Below are 22,937 nucleotides of genomic sequence, written 5' to 3' on the forward strand. Positions count from 1 at the left end.
CAATCAGTTATTACGTGGTAAACAAAAAAAAAAGGAGTATAGGCATGGATATTCGATCGACGGACCACGCGCTTAGGAACTACCGGTTTAATACGCGCGTCTGCAGAACTCTTGAGCACTAACGATCATACAAGATATACAGGATGAACATTAATAAAATTAAACGCTGCAGGGACCGATTCCTGATTGTAAATGGAGGTTGGTTCGTTGATCTGAGGGAGGGGACCAAACAGCGAGGTCATCGGTCCAGTTAATGGAGGGGAAAAGGTCCTATGAACATGTGTCCGAAATAGAACGTTGCTATGATAGATAGTGCTGTCGAATGACAGTTCCTTTGACCACGTGCCGTGTGTTCTTTGCATGTTTCTAGGCTGTGTGATTTGCAAGGCAAGGTGGTGTTCGTATGCGGCCAAGCGCATGGAAGCGGTCGAGAGGCAAAACGACTATACCGAAACAAGTACCCTCAAAGACCTCAAACACAACGTTCCAACCTCTTTTTGGGCGTTTTTGTAATCATGGGTCCTTTCAGAAAGAGGAACGTGCGAGGAGGCGGCGGACTGTGACCACGCCAGATTTGAGGGATCTTGTTTGCAACATATTGAGACGATCCCTAGTACAAACTCCAGGAAAGTGGTCCGCCAATATCGTGTAAGTTCCAAAGTGCGATTATATGTATCCTGAATGGCAGCCAATACTACGCCTACCACATGCAACGAGAGCTAGGATTATCGGCAAAAAGTTCTCATCTAGGGAAAGGATTTTATAGATTGTTTTGCATCAGACCATCGCAATTGTGGAATTTCTGTCATTACTCCTCTTTAACGAGGAAGCAACTTTTACCAGAACTGGCATCATGACTCTGCAAAATCGTCATCCATGGGCTACAGACAATCCTCGGGAATTGATTTAAGCGTCTCATCAGCATCGGTTCAGCATCAGTGTGTGAGCAGGGATTCTTGACGACCACATACTTGGACCGGTCTCTGTTCCACAACACCTCAAAGGTAGAACGTACCAGGACATCCTGCGGAATACTCGGCCTAAGCTGCTTGAGAATGTGCCTTTGACCAAACGGCAGCTTATCTGGTTTCTGCATGATGGTGCACCATCCGACCACCGCATTACAGTTCACCAACACCACTACAACATCCTCTGCAGACGTTAAGCAGGACGCGGAGGCCATGTGCCACAGGACTTAAACCTCCTGGATTTTTACCTCTGGAGGCAACTTAAAAGCATTGTCACCTAAACCGGTTACAGATATGCAGACCTTTCAACAGCGTTTTCACGACGCCTGTGACGCTATTCGGCGGGGAGCCAGAACGTGTGAAAGTGTGCGGCCATCCGTGATGTGACCACGTGCTCACACGACCTTTTTTCCTCCATTTCCAATCAGCAAACAGTCCCTGGAGTTCGCCCGTTTTATTAGTGTTCACCCTGTACAGATAAGGTGTAAACTTTTCAAACTCGACTTTCCCGGAACGGTTGAGAGTTTCGTCTTCCTGTTTACTTATATTGTCATAGTCGTGCCATACTCATTATAATATGAATCAAATCGGTGAGTGGACGTCGGTACGACACATTAAAAGTGACTTCCACTGCGTGGCTATATGGTGACTGGTACATAATATTCCCATCAGTAACAAAACTCTGAGACTCCTTCCACATACCAAACAATAAATACAAGTAGAAAAAAAAACTTCATTTGGTACTTTCCCTCTAACTCAGTCACCGTTATTATTATCAATCTACTGATAGATATTGAGGACATGTGGGGTATCTACAAAGCAGCGAAGATAAAAAACGCAGTTGACACTAAATTACATGGATATGTCGAACAAAACGAGAGTCTCTCTGAATCCACCGAGGCTATAATACTAAAACCAGTGGCAAAGTGTGCTTAAACTGTTCAACTTCTACACATTACTGAACAGTCAGTTACATTTCGATTAACAGGAGAATGTGAAATATAAAAACTACTGTGATATAGGAGAAAATGAGTCCTGGCCATGGAGAGATCCTGTGTAACGATGCTACGATGGTTTGTTGAATGAACAGCTGCATAGACTACTCTGAGTTTCGGTTGCGGTCGTAATTACTCGCTACTCTGTAACATTTATTAATCGAGTTGTCTTGAAGAGTGAGCAACAATGGGTTAGTCGTCGGCAACCGGTAGCCTTCCATAGCCCGCTCGGCATAGAACACCGCGCTTAAACTGTTGGATCATGTGGCCCGTAGGTTGAATGTAACTTCCTTGCAAACGCAAGTTGATTCATTCCAGTTAGTCAAACCAGTACACGACGGCCACTAGTCCCGTTGCGTTGTATTTAAAAGCTCTCCACTCTCAAAGATGACACACGCAGAAGCAGAAACACTTTTCATGGTCAGCTTTTGCCTTTTCTTGAAAGACTTCTCTGAGAAATCAAGTTGTCAGTCATTTGCGTCTTATGCAAATAATCGGTACGCAATTTTTAAGACTTCATAACTGTTGTTGTTGTTGTTGTTGTCTTCAGTCCTGAGACTGGTTTGATGCAGCTCTCCATGCTACTCTATCCTGTGCAAGCTGCTTCATCTCCCAGTACCTACTGCAACCTACATCCTTCTGAATTTGCTTAGTGTATTCATCTCTCGGTCTCCCTCTACGATTTTTACCCTCCACGCTTCCCTCCAACGCTAAATTTGTGATCCCTTGATGCCTCAAAACATGTCCTACCAACCGATCCCTTCTTCTAGTCAAGTTGTGCCACAAACTTCTCTTCTCTCCAATCCTATTCAATACCTCCTCATTAGTTACGTGATCTATCCACCTTATCTTCAGTATTCTTCTTTAGCACCACTTTTCGAAAGCTTCTATTCTCTTCTTGTCCAAACTAGTTATCGTCCATGTTTCACTTCCATACATGGCTAGACTCCAAACAAATACTTTCAGAAATGACTTCCTGACACTTAAATCTATACTCGATGTTAACAAATTTCTCTTCTTCAGAAACGCTTTCCTTCCCATTGCCAGTCTACATTTTATATCCTCTCTACTTCGACCATCATCAGTTATTTTACTTCCTAAATAGCAAAACTCATTTACTACTTGAAGTGTCTCATTTCCTAATCTAATTCCCTCAGCATCACCCGATTTAATTTGACTATATTCCATTATCCTCGTTTTGCTTTTGTTGATGTTCAACTTATATCCTCCTTTCAAGACACTGTCCATTCCCTTCAACTGCTCTTCCAAGTCCTTTGCCGTCTCTGACAGAATTACAATGTCATCGGCGAACCTCAAAGTTTTTACTTCGTCTCCATGAATTTTAATACCTACTCCAAATTTTTCTTTTGTTTCCTTTACTGCTTGCTCAATATACAGATAGAATAACATCGGGGAGAGGCTACAACCCTGTCTCACTCCTTTCCCAACCACTGCTTCCCTTTCATGCCCCTCGACTCTTATGACTGCCATCTGGTTTCTGTACAAATTGTAAATAGCCTTTCGCTCCCTGTATTTTACCCCTGCCACCTTTAGAATTTGAAAAAGAGTATTCCAGTCAACGTTGTCAAAAGCTTTCTCTAAGTCTACAAATGCTAGAAACGTAGGTTTGCCTTTTCTTAATCTTTCTTCTAAGATAAGTCGTAAGGTCAGTATTGCCTAACGTGTTCCAACATTTCGACGGAATCCAAACTGATCCTCCCCGAGGTCCGCATCTACCAGTTTTTCCATTCGTCTGTAAAAAAATTCGCGTTAGTATTTTGCAGCTGTGACTTATTAAACTGATAGTTCGGTAATTTTCACATCTGTCAGCTCCTGCCTTCTTTGGGATTGGAATTATTATATTCTTCTTGAAGTCTGAGGGTATTTCGCCTGTCTCATACATCTTGCTCACCAGCTGGTAGAGTTTTGTCATGACTGGCTCTCCCAAGGCCGTCAGTAGTTCTAATGGAATGTTGTCTACTCCGAGGGCCTTGTTTCGATTCAGGTCTTTCAGTGCTGTGTCAAACTCTTCACGCAGTATCGTATCTTCCATTTCGTCTTCATCTACATCCTCTTCCATTTCCATAATATTGTCCTCAAGTACATCACCCTTGTATAAACCTTCTATATACTCCTTCCACCTTTCCGCCTTCCCTTCTTTGCTTAGAACTGGGTTGTCATCTGAGCTCTTGATATTCATACACGTGGTTCTCTTCTCTCCAAAGGTCTCTTTAATTTTCCTGTAGGCAGTATCTATCTTACCCCTAGTGAGATAAGCTTCTACATCCTTAAATTTGTCCTCTAGCCATCCCTGTTTAGTCATTTTGCACTTCCTGTCGATCTCATTTTTGAGACGTTTGTATTCCTTCTTGCCTGCTTCATTTACTGCATTTTTATATTTTCTCCTTTCATCAATTAAATTCAATATTTCTTCTGTTACCCAAGGATTTCTAGCAGCCCTCATCTTTTTCCTACTTTATCCTCTGCTGCCTTCACTACTTCATCCCTCAGAGCTACCCATTCTTCTTCTACTGTATTTCTTTCCCCTATTCCTGTCAATTGTTCCCTTATGCTCTCCCTGAAACTCTGTACAACCTCTGGTTCTTTCAGTTTATCCAGGTCCCATCTCCTTAATTTCCCACATTTTTGCAGTTTATTCAGTGTTAATCTACAGGTCATAACCAATAGATTGTGGTCCGAGTCCACATCTGCCCCTGGAAATGTCTTACAACTTAAAACCTGGTTCCTAAATCTCTGTCTTACCATTATATAATCTATTTGATACCTTTTAGTATCTCCAGGGTTCTTCCACGTATACAACCTTCTTTCATGATTCTTAAACCAAGTGTTAGCTATGATTAAGTTGTGCTCTGTGCAAAATTCTACTAGGCGGCTTCCTCTTTCATTTCTTAGCCCCAATCCATATTCACCTACTATGTTTCCTTCTCTCACTTTTCCTACACTCGAATCCCAGTCACCCATTACTATTAAATTTTCGTCTCCCCTCACTATCTGAATAATTTCTTTTATTTCATCGTACATTTCTTCAATTTCTTCATCATCTGCAGAGCTAGTTGGCATATAAACTTGTACTACTGTAACTTCATAATTATTGCAGATTAATATGAGGCGCGTCCACCCTTCCAGCATTGTAGAACCCATCAGTGTGGGTGCTAGAATACACTGGCCTTGCGGTCTGATTTGAAAGGCTGCAAACGGCTGTAAATTTTCGCCCTCACAGCAGTCGCTTTTATTTGTAAGTCATCCACGTGTCTGGTTTTCCATGCCTCTGCTAAATTGATTCTGCCCACTGGCAAGGGTTCTTGTAGCTAGCTTGCACTGGAGGCTATCTTAAATATATCTGGAATGCTAAAATAATTTAACGGAATACTGGGCTTGTCGTTGTTGTAGTCAGTTATTTATGAGTGATTAATATATATACACGGGTTCAGTCTTTAAAAAAATGGTAAAAATTTACTGAACGTAAAATAGGGCAAATAACACAAGTTAAACGAAATGATGAATAAATCATGAACTATTAGCTACACAAATGGAAGCAACAAATAATTAGCAGTTTACTGGGTGGCATTTAGTTCGAAAAGTTTAAAGTTTAGCTGTTTTATCTGTTTAACTTGGCACAAAATTATCAAGCGCTGAATAGTCTTTGATGGATTTGTTCTGTACAGAACAAGTGGCGAGACTACAATCCTGTTTGCCCTAACAAGCCAGAACAGCAATACTGTACCCCTGTCTCGATGCGTAGCGCTGTCCCAAGTGACGGTCGTGGTGAAATCGTCTGCAGAGTACCGATGAGCGGCGCCTGTAAATCATTATCGCGTTCACGAAATATGCAAAGTCGGGGACAGGCGATCCGTTAGACGGATCGTAACTACTCCGAAATGCCTTCAAAAAAGAAGACGAAGTAAATATTCCAGAATTCAAATCGAGAACAGCTGCCAATGTGGGTAACGTAGAGGTAAATAGCCTCGGAGTTGTGAATCAACTTAAATAACTTAATAAAAGCAAGTCTTCTGGTCCAGACTGTATACCAATTAGGTTTCTTTCGGAGTATGCCGATACGTTAGATCCATACTTAACAATCATATACAACCGTTCGCTCGATGAAAGATCCGTACCCAAAGACTGGAAAGTTGCACAGGTCACACAAATATTCAAGAAAGGTAGTAGGAGTACTCCACTAAATTACAGACCCATATGTTCAACGTCGATATGCAGCAGGATTTTGGAACTTATGTTGTGTTCGAAAATTATGAGTAACCTAGAAGAAAACGTTGTATTGATACACAATCAACTTAGATTTAGAAAAAAACCGTTCGTGTGAATCACAACTAGCTGTTTATTCACATGAAGTGTTGAGTGCTATTAACAAGGTGTTTCAGATCGATTCCGTATTTTTAGATTTTCAGAAGGCTTTTGACATTGTACCACACAAGCTACATGTAGTGAAATTGCGTGCTTATGGAACGTGATCTCAGTTATGAGACTGGATTTTTGATTTCCTGTCGCAGATGTCACAGTTCGAAGTAACTGACGGAAAGTCATCGAGTAAAACAGAAGTGATTCCTGGCGTTCCCCAAGGGATTGTAATAGGCCCTTTGTTGTTCCTTATCTGTATAAACGATTTGGGAGATAATCTGGGCAGCCGTTTTCGGTTGTTTGCAGATGGCGCTGTCGTTTATCTACTAACAACGTCATCAGAAGAACATAAACAAACTGCAAAACGATTTAGAAAAGATATATGAATGGTGTCAAAAGTGGCAATTGACCATAAATAACGAAAAGAGTGAGGTAATCCACATGAGTGCTCAAAAAGGAACTCGTTAAACTTCGGTTACACGATAAATCAGTTTAATCTAAAAGCCGTAAATTCAATTGATTACCTAGCTATTACAATTACGAACCACTTAAATTGGAAATAACACATAGAAAGTGTTGTGGGAAAGGCTAACCAAATGCTGCGATTTATTGGCAGGACACTTAGAAAATGTAACAGACCTACGAAGGAGACTGCCTACACTCCGTCCTCTTTTAGAATACTGCTGCGTGGTGTGGGATCCATACCAGATAGGACTGACGGAGTACGTAGAGAAAGTTCAAAGAAAGGCAGCACGTTTTGTATTACTGCGAAATATGGGAGAGAGTGTCACAGAAATGATACGGGATTTGAGCTGCACATTTGGCGTTTTTCATTGCGACCGAATCTTCTCACGAAATACCAATCACCAACATTCTCCTTCGAATGCGAAAATATTCTGTTGACACCGACCTACATAGGGAGCAACGCTAAAATAAGGGAAATCAGAGCTCGTACGGAAAGATATACGTGTTCATTCATTCAGCACAGTATACGAGATTGGAATAATAGAGTATGGTGAAGGTGGTTCGATGAACCCTCTGCCAGGCACTTAAATGTGATTTGCAGAGTATCAATGTAGAAGTTGATGTTGATGTACTGTCTGATGGAGCCTTGACATCTCAGCGTATTCCAGTGTATGACACTCCCGTTTGCCGGTCATACCACAGACCAGTTTCACTCTCTCATACGGCAGCGTATACAACGTCAAGGTAACAGTGGCAGACCTGGTACTTGTAAGACGGTCTTCGGCACAACGCGTTGTCTGTGATGACTGAGATCTAAACTGTGATTCTTCAGTTTCTCCAGGCGTATTTCATGACGAAATAACTCTCGAATGCACAGCTTGGTGTGTGTGTACAAAGGGCACAATATTTCGGCAAGCGACCTTGTTGCCATCATCTGGTGTGAAAAATTGCGTCCTGTGTACACTTACACCAGGCTGTTCACCCGAGATTTATTTCGTCGAGATCTAAACTGTCTTTACAGCTATGACTTCACCAGAGACTCCCCTGTGAATACCAATGGCAGTGCGAAATCATCCTCAGTATCAGTGTCTCAAGAGCAACCCACTCATAACAAAACTGAAGACCAGCGTTTCCTGAATAAAAACAGCTTTCTTTCCCCACTACTCCTCACATAGGGGTGAGTCAATCAGCCGTGGCCGATAGAGGTGCTTTAGAACCGTCTGTAGTGGATGGAGAGGAGCGATTTGCCGAGCAGGAACTTTCTGTGATACCTCCACCCTACGAAGTACCAATGTCAGGCAGAAATACTTGCTGGTGTAGGTGCATAGGTGCATAATATCCTGTTCGTACCATAGGCTACACTTATTGATCCATAACCCTCTGATTTGCCGCAGGGTATCTTTGAGGGGACCTGTGTAAGGAGCATGTTCATATGCCTTTTCCCCTTAGTGAATAGCTGTGACAAACTGAATGTGTCACTAATGAGATTTTCACTCTGCATCCGAGTGTGCGCTGATATGAAACTTCCTGGCAGATTAAAAAAGCGTGCCCGATCGAGACCCGAACTCAGGACCTTTGCCTTTCGCGGACAAGTGCTCTACCGCCTGAGCTACCGAAGCACGACTCACGCCCGGTACTCACAGCTCTACTTCTGCCAGTACCTCGTCTTCTACCTTCCAATCTTTACAGAAGCTCTCCTGCGAAACTTGCAGAACTAGAACTCCTGAAAGAAAGGATATTGCGGAGACATGGCTTAGCCACAGGCTGGGGGATGTTTCCAGAATGAGAGTTTCACTCTGCAGCGGAGTGTGCGCTGATATGAAACTTCCTGGCAGATTAAAACTGTGTGCCCGACCGAGACCCGAACTCGGGACCTTTGCCTTTAGCGGGCAAGTGCTGTACCAACTGAGCTACCGAAGCACGACTCACGCCCGGTACTCCCAGCTCTACTTCTGCCAGTACCTCGTCTCCTACCTTCCAATCTTTACAGAAGCTCTCCTGCGAACCTTGCAGAACTAGCACTGCTGAAAGAAAGGATATTGCGGAGACTTGTCTCACTTTAACATATGTATTGTTCAGTTTCGGTACTTAAATAACTTAGCGTGAATATATCATAAAACAGTAATTAAAAGCAAAAACAGTTAAAAAATGATGCCGTGATCTAGACTGTAATATTTACAAATGTCTACGGAGATCGGGGATTGATGCTAACATGTACACTGTTCAAACTTGGTCCAGCGGTTCGTTCACATCGTTGTGCACGTGTTTTTGTTAACATGGTTGTCAGAAGCACTGAAGCACATCTAGCTTATAACAACAATCGTGAATGACTTTCACAATCAAACGATGTTTGACCTCATAACCAATGATGTTTCTGCAGTTATTTACTGTAAAATGACTCCATATTTCTACATGATGAGACATGGTGTAAAGGTCATAACTACAGTACCAGTGTTAGGTGATAATTATGAAAATTTACTGGTCCTTCTTATTTTAAGTCTCTAGGAAACAAAGTACAAAAGCTATATTGATACGGATGTTTTAACACATGTATAACGCCGTTCCAAGTACTAATAATAGTCACATCCATTACATTTTATTTCTTCTTCGTGTATTATCTAAGATTTGGTGCGCTATATATAGATTTATAAAATGTCCGTAGTGTGTGAAATCGAGAATTACCAGGAGCAGCGCAATGACATGGAAGGTGATGGCCCCTCTAATTGACATCATTTACCCACGGACAACAACGTTTATTTATATATCTTTTCTTACCTAAGAACAGGTCACCTCGGAAAAATGGGTAGAAAAATTGAAATTAGTTTGCCATCACAGGCGTTCAAATTGGTGAGTGAGACAGCCGTTAAGTTAAAATAATAATAGCCTCAAAGAAAGTCAAGAAATACACCCTTAAAAATACTGTCTTTTTCAAAAATTTTAAATTAAACAATTTTAAATAAACTATCCCATTAAAATAATTACAACGGTTCTAGATAAATTTCTTCAAGCGAATTCAAGTGCAAGACATTAGGCAGACCCCCAAAAGATGAATATTAAGAAAGGCTACATAGGGGTAACACACAAAAATTTACAATGAAACTTGGACTAGAACACAATGTGTATTAGAAATTAGAGAGAAAATTTCATGTGTGAAGCCGGTTAACCAAAGGGCTTTTGGCCGACAGCAAAATTTCGTTTATAGAGCAAGTCATAAAACATAAGAAACGCAACTCGAGCACAGCTAGCCAGGAGGCGCAACTGCAAACATACTGCAGTTCGCTGTAGGATAGGAAATGCACGAGAACCGTGCACCTGGCCGCAAGGAAGCCAGATCCACGCAGCAAGAAGCTGCCGACAAGCAACACTCTCCCAGAAACTTCATCAGTGCTGCTAGCAAACAAGGAAGGTAAGGGTCTGACTGTATAATACTACAAGTAAAGTTACGGTTTAACCATGATTGCACTTACAGAGCGTTTCCGCTAAGCTGATGCGCCGTAGGAAATAAGCTTCGCTAGCAGTACTACAGCAACGGAGCTCTAATTTCTTCAGAAAGAACTATAATCAACAATCGGTACGATCTTACCACTAGCTGGACCTCATAACATGCCTAAAAAGGCTGGATAATAGTAATACCAGAGAGCCCATCATCTTCCAGAACATCGTGAAAACAAATATTAAAACTTAGAACAACTGGTTCTCTTGCATCAGAATTTTACAACAACGCTTTAGAAACGAATAACTAGGTAACAGTTAGGCCCCTGGTATAGCTAGGTGTGTGAATAGGACATGTCACATAACCATAAAAACATTATCCATAGCAATACTTTGAGAGAGAATGCTGGCCAGAGGATTAAGACAACTTAATTCAAAGTCACATTGAGCAGACAGGGCGATACTCTATTACTAAAATCACAAAGTAACAAGGCGTGCCTGACGACTCAATGAACATAAACAGGAAAATCTGTTCAAATAGCGTGCAGAGCGGAAATTCGGTGCTCAGCTAGTTCGCACAACATAAGCGAACCAGACCTCTGCCTTCTGCCCAGTCGTGGCTAAGTGTAGTGAACGACGACCACTACGAGGATGTTGCTCCCGGCCACAGGCTGTGCTGAAACTCCCGTCAACTGACGGCCACGTTCTTCGGAGGCCTCTCTATTTAGACGCGATTATAGCGGCCACTTTTGAAGGCTAGACGAGGTAGCGATAACCGCACAAGGGAGTAATCCGCGTCCCCTGGTGAGATGCCAACTAAAAGTTATCGTTAGTGAAATTAGCCACCACAGCTCAATCTCAGTTTATTTTGGTAATTTGCAATACTACTCTTTCCCTCTGTCAGGTAGCTATCTGCGTGACAGGACGACCCTTCAGTTGCACCAATGTAAAACTTTACGTAAGTGCAGTTGACTCTATCTAATAATTTTGGCCGTAATGGTGAAATTGAAGTGGACATAACGTAACAGATTTTAAACTACGCTAAGAATCTCCCACATAAATTAATTAAAAAGGTTACAGGGACTGATCTCTACTAAACAGATAGACGTACAGTGTTATCACACATTGCTGTCGGAAAAAAACACAGGGTAAACTTTCATATGCAAACACACTCTTAATTAGAATAAGTACAAAAGGTGTTGAGATGCAACTGACAAAGTCGGTAGCGGGTGGAGTTCCTACACCACAATTCGCAATCAGAATATAGATAATGCTGTCTGACCATAATGCGTACCTACAGAGCATGAGCATGAGGTCTGTAATTCAAAAGTGCCATGATGGTCTCTCCATTAGCAAAATATTCTGGAATAATCCCACATTCGGATCTCTGGGAGGGGACTGCTAATGGAGGAAATAACCTTGAGAAAAATATTTTGTAATCAACAAAAGGATAACGTTCTACGAGTTGGGGTGTGGAATCTCAGAAACCTGAACGCGGTAGGAAAGCTACAAAATCTGAAAAGGGGCAATGCAAAGGCGCAGTCTAGATACAGTAGAGGTGAGGCAAAGTGAAATGAAAACAAGGCAAGGATTTCCGGCAAGATTAGTACATGCTAATGTGAACAAAAGCAGAAAATGGCGTAACGGGAGTATGTTTCTATATGAATAAAAAGTTAGGGAAGAGAGTGTGTTAGTGCGAATAGTTCAGTGATAGGGTTGTTCTTATCAGAGTCGACAAGCAAACCATCACCAATACTGATACTTTAGGCATACATAAAGTTGAAGAGATAGACAAAGTATAGGAGGCTAATGAATGGTTTATACAGTATTTAAAGGGAGAACTGCAATGCAGTTCTAGGGGAAGGAGTAGAAGAAAAGGTTACGGGAGATTATGGACTTGGCACAAGGAATGGGAGATGAGAAAGATTAATTAAGTTCTGTAATAAATTTCAGCTAGCAATAGCGAATACTCTGTTCAAGAATCACAAGAGAATCAGGTATACTTGGATAAGGCTGGGAGATAGTGCAGGAATTATGTTAGATTATGTCATGGTCAGACAGAGATACCAAAATCAGATTCTAGATAACAAGGCATACCCAGGAGAACATATAGACTCAGATCAGAATACAGCAATGATGAACAGTAGGCTGAAGTTTAAGAGATTAGTCAGGAAAAATAAACAGGCAAAAAGGTGGGTATGGAAATATTAAGGAATGACGAGATTCGCTTGAAGTTCTCGAAGGCTACAACTACAGCAGTAAGGAATAGTTCAGAAGGCAGTAGAGTTGAATAGGAATGGACATCCCTAAAAACGAAGTCACAGAAATTGCAAAGAAAAACATAGGTGTGAAGAAGGTAACGGCTACGAAACCATTGGTAACAAGAAATACTTCAGTAGATGGATGAAAGAAGGAAGTACCAAAACGTTCACGGAAATTCAGGAACATAAAAGTGCGAGTCATGAGGAATGAAATACAGTAGATAGCACCTGCAGGGGCTTTAACACGTAATTGTTGCATGAAAAATGTGAAGAAATCACAAAAGGAATGATTGTTGGGCGGACTGATTCAGTAAAAAATAAATAAATAAATAAATTGGTTGAAATCAAAAGCAAGGGTGGTAACATATGGAGCGCAAGGATTCTACAGTTAAATATAGAGGAGAGAGGGAATAAGTGGATAGAGTACATTGAGGGCATGTATCAGGGGGAAGACTTGTCTGATGTGGTAGAAGAAGAGTATTAGTATCAGCATTTAAGAGAGTTTTGGAGGACTTAAGATGAAATAAGGTAGAAGGGATGGAAACGTTCCATCAGAATTTCTAAAATCATTGGTGCAAGTGGCAACAAAACGAGTATCACTTTGGTGTGCATAATGCATGAGTCTGACTTAATACCCTTTGACTTTGGGAGAAATATCATCCACACATTTCCGAAGACTGCAGCAGTTGACAAGTGAGACAATTATTGTACAATCAGCTTAACAGCTCATGCGTCCAATTTATTGACAAGAATAAGACTGATATATTCTACACACCAAAGTGAATAGTCGTTTTGTTGCCACTTCCCCCAATAATTCTGGAAATTATGATTGAATGTTATCTATCACTTCTGCCTCATTTGATCTTAAATCCTCCGAAGCTCTTTTAAACTCTGATTCTAATACTGGATCCACTATCCCTTTTAAGTAGGTCTATTTTTCTACTTCTATCACATCAGACAAATCTCCCCTCCCCCCCTTCCTCATGGAAGCTTTCAATGTATTGTTTCCTCCTATCCTCTCTCTCCTCTGCATGTAACAGTGGAATTCCCATTGCACTCTTAATGTAATACTCCTGAATTTAATGTCACCGAAAATTGTTTTAACTTTCCAGTAAGCTGAGTCTGTCCTTCCGACTATCATTTTTTTCGGTGTCTTCACTTTTTTCCTGCAGCCATTTCGTCTTAGATTTCTGCACTTCCTATTTATTTCAGTCCTTGTATTTCTCTATTCCTGTGTTACCCGGAACATGCTTGTACTTCCTCCTGTCATCGACCAATTGAAGTATTTCTTCTGTTACCCATGGTTTCTTCTCAGTTAACTTCTTTGTACCTATTTTTTCCTTCCCAACTTCTGTGATGGCCCTTTTCAGAGTTGTCCATTCCTCTTCAACGGTACTGCCTACTGAGCTATTCCTTATTGCGTTATCTCCAGCCTTAGGGAACATCACCCATGTCTATTCATTCCTTAGTACTTCAGTATCCCACTTCTTTGCGTATTGATTCTTACTGAATAATGTCTTTGAGTCGTTGTTGGCTCATGTTACGCGTTGGATTAAACCTTGACTGCTATTCTGTGTTTAGTCTCCCGCAGTTATTGCGATTTTGCTGTTATCCTCTCTCTCCGCGAGTGGCAGCAGTGGTGTGCATCGATATTCGCACCTTGTACTATCTTTGGCCTGGCGCTTATAGTTCCCGGCTGTGCTCTGTGCGAGCAGTTGGTCGGTTGGCGTGGAGCAGCGAGGAAATCTCCGCGGCTCTCAGTTTTGGCCGAGTCCGATGGCGGCGTCCACGCGCTGTCGGAGTGTGTGGTGCTGTACCCATTGCTACGAGGTCCGTGGCTCACCAATCCTGGGCACTAAAGTTGAGTTTCATTTAATCTACTAGCAAGTCACCACCGTTCACATTGTTTCGTTTGGATTTCGTTGTCGGCTGTGTTTTCAAGTTGTGGAGTTTAACTGTACTTGGTTATTTTGAATTGAAGTGCACCAGCGGAATCTTCTGCCTTGTGGCCATTAACGTTCCGTTTACCTGCCCTGGTCGTTGACGTAAATTCGGGCAGTATATTTTCCTCATCGTGTTGTCGCTGTCCAGCACGGTGTGTAGTTCCACAGCTCAATGTGTATTTGGTTGTGTGGACCAATACCTTCTACGTTGTTCCATTAAACTCCCTGTTGTATGCTGGTCGGGTGGAGCGGAAGTTATCTTGTCGTTGGGTCCGTTGACTGTCTGTCACTTGGGTGGTCGTCGGATCGAGAATGGTTGGGCCGACTGCCTGTCTCACCTAAGCGAACGTTAATGTTTCAATTCCAGACTTACCCTCGGAAACTTCTGAGCGCCGTTGGGTGTACTGTCTTTTCTAATTTGTTTTTGTTGTTTGCATTTGTAAGGCTTCTAGCCGAATTTTTAAATTAAGGTTGTTTTGCCCTTAAAGCGTAAGATAGTTTGGGCCTTCAGCCTAATTTAAAGAAATGTTTTAAGGTAAGGCCTTGGCCTTTTAGAAACTTATTTTCGTTTGAGTCTTAAGTGATGGGCCTTGTGTGGGTGACCAAGTGAACCTTCATTGCGTACCCGTTCTTATCAAACTGAATTTAGAGCTTTCTCTAGTGTTTAGGGCCTCGCTATAACGTAGAAATACTTTGCATTTGTGAAAGGCAAAAGAGACTGGATCTAATGCTTAAAAATGTCGTTTGAAGGTATCGCTCCATATAGAAAAAGAGAGCATAATATTGGATTGGAAAGTTGAAAAAGTGGTAACGATGAAGTAAATGAGGTAGACCCAAAACTTAAACCACTAATACGATGATCTAAACCTCCCCCCCCCCCCCTTTATATCTTTCCGAGTAATATTAACCTGCCTATGGACTGGTACTAAATCCAACGTGTAGCATACGAATGGCATTACTGGAGTAGTTCATAGACTACCGCTGTACCAGATGCCCCTAGAACTCAACGCAACTATTACTCTTCGGTAGTGACTTAGTTGCCCTCAGGAGCGACAATGGACTCCATAAACGACCTATAACCTTGGTACATTTCAACTATGGACGCACATGGTTGTAATACTGTTGTAGCCCTCAAAGACCAGGTGTGTAATTGCAGAATTTTTATTAAATAACGTATAAATGAGAAAGCAGTCATCATTGAACCGCTTCGTTGATGACAATCACAGTTCCCTTCCTATAGAGCATGCTCTACGTCTGACCGTATTATTGTCAACAAAACCACCTGAAGGCTATACAGTTTGTTCATACATTGAACTGTCTCTGGATGGTAGAACCATTTCAAATGCCCACAGCTGACTGTTAGACTCTTTATAGAAGATCACATTTAGCACATCACATATTACATCAGCTAACTATCCAGTTTAGGTCATTGGCCACTGTCAGATGCAGTTGCGTCGGCGATATATGTCTCATACTTACAAACGATTTAACCTTGCTTGGAAACAGAACCTTGTACCCACACACTGACACCGAAAATTTGCGTATACGGTCTGAATTTTAAAATGGCAGCAGACCAAATCTGGTCGGTATTGTAATATAATAAATGATAGAATAATGTTTTTTTCTTTTTCACCAAGAATGTCACAGCTATCAGTGTCATTTAAAATGTTTTTTTCGTTAAGAAATTGAGTCTAGGCTATGGACCACTACATGAACAAAATAATGAAACCGTTTATTGGTGCAATGATCAACAGAATTTTACTATAGAATGAAGTAGTTCTGTGCGCCAGTAGTTAATATGGGACGGCTATTACTCCAGCTATTACTTACTTAATTTGCTCAAATGAACGTGAATGAGCCTACTGCCCGTGTAGCCCCAATATACGAAGCCTCCTCGGTGTATCAGCCTATTCTGATAATCCTGGCTGATAACCCAAGAACATTTCAAAAGTGAAATTATGCAGGAATACCTGTTTCCCCATACAGTATAAACTGATCAGCCATGTCATTATGACCACCGATCTACTCTCGATACGAACCCGTCAAGGCGATAGCAGCGTTACCTGGCGAGGAATGACTGCTAGTCAGTCATACGCACTGTGCATTTAGAATCAGTGAATGTGCTATCCGCCGGCCCGATTGGCCGAGCGGTTCAAGGCGCTACAGTCTGGATCCGCGAGACCGCTACGGTCGCAGGTTCGAATCCTGCCTCGGGCATGGGTGTGTGTGATGGCCTTAGGTTAGTTAGGTTTAAGTAGTTCTAAGTTCTAGGTGTCTGATGACCTCAGAAGTTAAGTCCCATAGTGCTCAGAGCCATTTGAACCATTTTTTTTGTGCTGTTCGTGTGTAGAATGGGAAAGGCGCGCTATCTACTTATACCTGACTTAACCGAGGCCAGATCGTGATGGCCCAGAGGATCGGCACGAGCATTTCGGAAACTGCACGACATGTAGGGTGTTGGAGGAGTGCTGCCGTGAAACCACGTGAAGACACCGTGGGGTTGGGCTGCCACCTCTTATTACAGATGTCGGAGCCGTAAGCTGGGCAGACTGGAGAGGACAGGCGGCGAACTGTGGCAGAACTAACATCTGATTTTAATGTCGGGCAGAACAAAAGTGCATCTGAACGCACAATGCACCGAACGCTCCTAACGGCGGGCCACCGCAGACGACAAGCCATGCGTTTGCCGATGTTAACACTACGGCATCAGCAACTACGACTGAAATCGGCACGTGAGTCTCGCAAATAGACGTTGGCGCAGTGACAGAGGGTTGCTTGGTTTGATGAATCTCAATACCTTCTTTATAATGCCGACGGGAGGGCACGAATCCGTCGTCTTCCAGGGGAGCAGCTCCTCGACATCTGCGCTGCGGGACGGAGAAAAAATAGCGGCTGTCGTGTTATGCTCTGGATAAAATTCACTTGCACTTGTAAGTATCTATTGGAGCTCGTGCAAGGCACCATGACGCCCAAGGAGAATTGTACTCTGGGTGCGTACCTCGTACACCCCTTTGTGACCATCATGTCACCCGACGGCAGTGGCATTTTTCAGCAACATAATACGTCACTCATAAGGCCGGGAGTGTGACAGAGTGACTCGAGGAGCTAAGTGGATAGCTGCAGTTAATGTATTAGCCCCGATAGGACACATCTGGTATGTTATTGAAAGGGTTATCAGAGCTCGTCGTCCCCTTCCACGGAATTTACTGGGATTAGGTAACTTGTGTGTGCAGATGTGGTGCTAACTCCCTCCAGTGACCTTCCAAGACCTCATTGATTCCATGCAATGATGGACATCCCGGATATTAATAAAGTGGTCATGATGCCAGTGCATAGTTTCCTTTATTTCCAGCATACGATGATGAACTGAACTGAGATACGATGCGCTTGGTGCCGAATACCGTTGTGGTGGTCAGAAGTGCAACTTCACTCCACTATGTCACACGAATGCCTCCTGCCAACCCCTCCTCTACCCCCCTCCCCCCCTCCATCGGAAATACATCTTGATATTGCACTATTCGACACGCTGGCCTATTGAAGAGCTACAACGAGGCACATTTAAAGCATTGTCAGGTACAGATGATACTGTATAACACATGCTGGGAATCTCCGTGATCTTTACATAAATCACTGACCATCAACACCTGACGATGTTGAGGGAGCTTACATACTGTATTAGGCCTGGTGACAACGGTATACACGAACACTAAAGCACTCTGGTTCTATTTACCATGGAAAACCATTATTTATTTACCTGTCAATGATGTGGGTGTGTGTACGAAATTACATTGACATCCTACCATGTTTTCTGAGATCTTCACTTGTTTTGTTAAGCAGCATGCACTCAGATGAAGCAGTCACCTGTGGAAACAGCCGTCCATTTGTTACGTGATGAAAATTACAGAGTTCAAATATCGGTCACTTGTAGTCATCTTAAAAACAAGTAATCTTACCTTTCAATTTAGTCACCTACTTCTTGATGTTTAAAATGAAGTATCAGACATTTTAAATATCATCACCAACGTCGGATATACTTTTGATGTTGTGACAGCGAGGTCGTTGTGAAGACGCTCAAGAAACCCAGGTGTCGGACGTTGGAAGAGAGCTATGTGCATCAGTTAAAGATTTACAGCTGAAATTCATAGAGAATACGTTCCAGGAAGACGGGCAACATATCATTTCCCCACTGATACATCTGGCGAAATTCTCCAAACGAGAAAATCCGAGAAATTAGACCTAATACAGAGTTTTATCTAGAATTATTCTTCACCTGCGCAATTAGCTAGTGAAACAGGGAAGAGGAGACCAGATAGTGGTTCAACGTCAAGTGGGTTGCTCAGAGTCCAAATATATGTAAACAGATAAATCAAATAAGCCAAGCCTCTTTATGGTTTCCTGAAGAGACAGAGACATAGCACTACTACGGAGGGCGGGTCTATAAAGCAGACTATTGTATAGAGCAGGTTGACTCCTGAATGAAGTATTTTGATCAGAATGATTTCCTCCTCGCCTACAAGCATATATTCCGAAAATGTCGATAATGTGAAACAAAGTCGGTCTTTCTTCAGATGATATACAGAAAATCCGTAAATGATGGCAGTTAGATTATGCAGTATTTCTTGATTTACGAGAAGCATTTTATTTAGTACCGTACCTACAATTATAGTCGAACGTACAGTCATGTCAGGGGAAATTTGTTAATTAAAGAGGATTTCTTGGCAGTGGGGATGCAGCAAGTATTGTTGGTTGGAGAGATGTCTATAGATGCGGTAGTAACTTCGGGAGTGCCCAAGGGGAAGTGTGTGTTAAGACTGTCACTGTTCATAATGTATCTTAATGGTTTTGCACACAATATTATTAGTAATCTCAGGCTTTTTGCTTATGATGTGGTTATCTACGATGCCGTTCAGTTACGTGTTTCTGAACCTGGACTGGCCAATAGTGCTCGACCGCCTGTCGTGTAATCGTCTGCCAACAGCTTCACCGGATACGATAAGCAGGGCGTGTGCTCAGCATACCGCTCTCCCTGTCGCCGTTGGGCTTGTAGACCATGGAACGGCTGCTTATCAGTCGAGTACTTTCTCCACTATCATCATGAGGCTGACGGCACTCCGTATTACTCTTCCCAACACGTAAAAAATCCTGGCCGCATCGGCAATCGAACCCGTGATCCCCATCGTGATAGTCAGCCCTGGAGAGTACGCAGATAAAGAGGTTCAGTACATTGCGAACGTAAGAAGCAAGCAGGCAACCACGCCCAGAGACGCATTCGTCCGTCCTACAGCCAATGAGGGATTTTGAAAGACGTCAGATTGTTGCCTTCCGAATGGCACGGTGTTGTGTCAGTTGTGCACTGGCGCTGGTGTCAGTGGTCACATGAACATTCTCATATCCGTAGACGAGTTTCTGGACATCAATGCAGGACAGACGCCCGCCATGATAGTCGTAAAGGCAGCAACGACAGATCGTGAAGCTACCGCACACAGAAAGAGGGCTGTGAGTCCAGACGTGTCAGCAGTAACTGTCGTTAGCAGTGGGACTGTCGCACAGACACCTCTAACCCGTCTTCCACTCACGCCAGGGCATTGACCTTTATGGATCGACTAATGCCGTCAGAGGATCATTTGGAGGACGGAATGGCGCGCAGTGGTCTTCATCGATGGAAGCAGATTCTGCCAACACTCAAGTCACCGTGAAACGTCCCCTTGGAAAAATTATTGAATTACTGTGCTCAAATTCAAATGGCTCTGAGCACTATGGGACTTAACATCTGTGGTCATCAGTCCCCTAGAACTTAGAACTACTTAAACCTAACTAACCTAAGGACATCACACACATCCATGCCCGAGGCAGGATTCGAACCTGCGACCGTAGCAGAATTACTGTGCTGATAAACCTCTTACATTATTTGATTTTCAAACAGCTGAGCAAAACTGAACATACTCAGACATTTCGCTCCTTACCTATTCTGATCAACAGTAAACTGACACGAAATATTTTTAGCGCAACACAATCTGACATTCAATAATCTCTACAAAAGAATGGCCCTGACTAACATTAACCTATACCTTTCACAAATGACATACCTCATGAAAATCTTCGTTACTCGAACTACTGCAATACAGCGAGAGCCACTACTGCCAGCTAAATAAAAGATTCAAACTACTGAAGTCACTAACTACTGATAGGCATAGTTAGCAAATGAAAGATTTTGATAGAGAACAAACAATGTATTTACCTTAATAATGTTCAAAAGTCATAATATATATAGCAGTTCATGATATCCATTCTTACAAATGTACTGTTTCTGATGGAAACACGTCCAGATCATCCGCTATCAAAACTCGGCTATCTCACTCCCCACATCCACCACTGGTGGCGGCTGACCTCCAACTGCGCAACGTTACGCGCTGTTAACAGCCACAAGCCCAACACTACAATATCGAATATTACAACAATGCCACCCAGCCACAGACTGCACAGAGCACAGACAGTGATTTTCATAAAGAGCACTACGTGGCGTTGCCAACATAAAAACCTAAACAGACTACTTACAATGGTCATATGCAGGTGCAACGTAAGCCTGATGAGCGCTGCCTTAGTGCATTAGTGCGAGGCGCACTGGTCTTGTGTGCAATATGATGCTACTGTGGCTCACCTTCAGTGTTTCTGAACGGGACGCTAATCAGTGCTCGGTACGTGCAAAATGTTCAGAGACATAATCTTTTGCCATTCTTGCAACAGGAAGATGAAGTGTTGCTCCAACAGGATAATGCTCGTCCACACATTGTCCGCGAAACTCAATGCGCTGTGCAAGAAGTGCAGCAGCTTTTCTGGCCAACATGATCTCCGGACTTCTCTCCAGGTTATATGGAGGATATGAGGGCAGGAGAAGTGACTCGTGCGAATCGTCAACCATAACTCTTATGGAAGCATAGTGAGCAGGTTCCGTTAAGTACCACAGGACAGTATTCGCCGTCTGTACGATCCACTGGATACCAGAGTCGGTGCCTGCACTGCCGCCTTGGAGACCACACCAAGTACTAATGTGTATGTATCAGTAGCGTTGATTCCTGGTACTCAGAACCACTCATCTACTCCATATGCACTGTTGCAACAACAAATCTTGAATGAACGAGAAACCCTTAGAACGGTGTACTATTTTTTATTTCCCGCAGTGTATATGTAGGTGTAGATTCTTTGGCAAACTATATGAATACCACGAAAATAATAGATTGTCGCCACCACCTATGTCACCCCGAGAACTCTTCTGCCAGGCGCACCGGTGACTTCTTGGGCGCCCGCAGCGTGGCTGCGTTGCCCGTGGTCTAGGGCGGTTGCGGCGGCGGCGGTGGCGGCGGGGCCGTGTCAGCGGATGATGAATATTCAGCGGGCGGTAAACAAGTGGCGGCTGCCCTTTGCCGCGGCCGCTGTTTAGCTTAATTAACCGTCCACCGGCGGCCCGGATTAACGCGCGCAGTGTTTGCGGGGCGGCGGGCAGCCGGTGGCTTCCTGTCGCCGGCACGACGCTGGCAGTTCAGCCATCCGCGGATGGTCAGTGGTCGCCCCATCAGACAGAGGCGTTAACACAGAACGGTCGCAGTTATCTCCAAAGGCCATCGGATACATAGGAAACATCAGTGTCGCAGTAGATGACCCGACATGCGAATAATTCAGAGCACTGAATTATGCTTCATCCGCTACTGAAATCAGACGTTAATGGCTAAAGCAATACTCGAGGAGTTTTGATGATTGTAGGAGGGTTTTGGAAATAAAAGGTTTTGTTTGGGGAAAAATTAGCAAAAAGAAAAAATACGTTAGGTATATGGTGAGAAGTACGTATTTAATTAATTGAAGGGTATAATACCACACTCTCAAGAGGCAGCAATAAAACTTAATTATCACTTAGGTTAAAGAGTGTGCCGTACTCAAAACTAAACATTTATTGAGAAATTCAGGTAACAAACCCTTTCAAATGGTTCAAATGGCTCAGTGCACTATGGGACCTAACATCTGAGGTCATCAGGCCCTTGAACGCAGAGCTACTTACACTTAAGTAACCTAAGGACATCACACATATCCACGCCCGAGGCAGATTTCCATCCTGCGACCGTAGCCGTAGCGCGGTTCAAGACTGAAGCGCCTAGTACTAACCCTTTCGCTGCTACAGACAAGCTTCTTGCATTCCGTGACGAGGCTTCTTTTGTTATGACTGTACTCCAAGCCAAATGCCGGTGCGTGTGCTGAGAGATGACGTTCTGGCCGATGAGAAATACTTATCAAACGATTTTACGAAAACTATTAGCAGTAAAAGAAAACAGATATTTTCTCAGATCTTATAGATAAGAACTGAATTTCGTTTTTTTACCCATGATACTTAGCATAATGTATCAAATTCAGCAAAACATTGCACGAAAATTTGAAGAGTTTGCAGAGGTAATTAGCAGAGGTGAAAACGCATTGTGTATACTTAGCGTATGGGAGATTTTAGCTCAT

This window comes from Schistocerca gregaria, chromosome 1 (genome assembly GCF_023897955.1).
Source record: "Schistocerca gregaria isolate iqSchGreg1 chromosome 1, iqSchGreg1.2, whole genome shotgun sequence".
NCBI lineage: Eukaryota > Metazoa > Arthropoda > Insecta > Orthoptera > Acrididae > Schistocerca > Schistocerca gregaria.